Raw genomic sequence first — 1245 nt, 5'->3', positions numbered from 1 at the left:
GTCATGCCTAGGGACACGATATCGAACCGAAAGTATCGATATAGTACTAATTTAAAGTATCGCTGTAAAAGTATCGGGTAACCATTAATATTGTAATAAAAAGACTCGATATTCCAAATATCGATACAAAACTCAAAAAATTAAATATGAATATTGGTCTCATTTTCTATTAAAGAATTAACACTTTGCACTTTAGTAAGTGCTTCACTGAAGGCGCGCCACATTCCAACCTAAGATAGTGCACATTTCTGCGGTTTAAAGCGCAAAATATATCCATATTGCTTTACATATAAATTCCAAAGTAAGTAAGATTATAGTACGACATAGATTTGCAAGAGATGGACCCTAGCTAAGGCTAAAATTCATGAAGCGCTAGTCCGGCAACGCCACGTTTCACAAACAGCTGTTTACTAGGGTTATGATGTTTTTAGATTAAAAAGCTTAAGTGGCATAACCCGGATTTAAAACACTGGAAAAGTTATGTGGAATCGTTGAAATATAAAATAAATTGAAATAGAATAAACTGAAAATATATTATAACCAATTTAAATATAATATGGTTCATTGCCTGGTACCAACGACTTTTGCAAATTCAAAAGGAGGCTGAAAAAGTCACAACCCTACTGTTTAGTTTCTCGCCAGTGCATTGCCACTTTTTTAAGGCAATTTATTTCATAAATTTGAGAACTATGCATAAACGGGACCATTTTTAAATTAATGAAATGAAGAATTCATGAATTCTGTCGCATAAACGTAGTAACATTAATGTAATGTACATTTACGATTCGATACGATACAAGGGTTCTGGTACTCGATTCCCAAAAATATCGTTTGAAAACTATCGAGCAAAAAGTATCGGTATCGAATGGCAAAAATATCGATATGGTATCATATCGTATCGAAATTCGTGTCCCTACTCATGCCCCAAACAGCAGACTCGTCGTCAGCATTTCTTTTGGGAAAGGAATGTTTGGCCAGCTGCCCTTGCCGTTGAAGCAGTATGTGTAGTTCTTCCCAGTAGATAATTTCAGGAGTTGAAAGCACTTCCGAAAGGCCTTCCTGAGAATCAAGAGGCCTTCCACTCTACATTCCTTTCTCCTTTCTTTTTTGTATGGAGAGGCACAAATTGAAGGGCTTCCCCTTTCGCTACCCACAGAAGGCCTTCCAGAAGGGCTTTTATAGGACGTACTTCAGAAGGCCTTTTGGAGGAGTTCTTTAAAGTTGCTTCTTTAATTTATAAAAATC

This window comes from Rhagoletis zephyria, unplaced genomic scaffold (assembly GCF_001687245.7).
Source record: "Rhagoletis zephyria isolate East Lansing unplaced genomic scaffold, Rhagoletis_zephyria_1.1 Rzeph_scaffold_04361, whole genome shotgun sequence".
In the NCBI taxonomy this organism is placed as follows: domain Eukaryota; kingdom Metazoa; phylum Arthropoda; class Insecta; order Diptera; family Tephritidae; genus Rhagoletis; species Rhagoletis zephyria.
The sequence above is the reverse complement of the archived record's forward strand: the minus strand, read 5'-3'. Positions refer to the sequence as shown.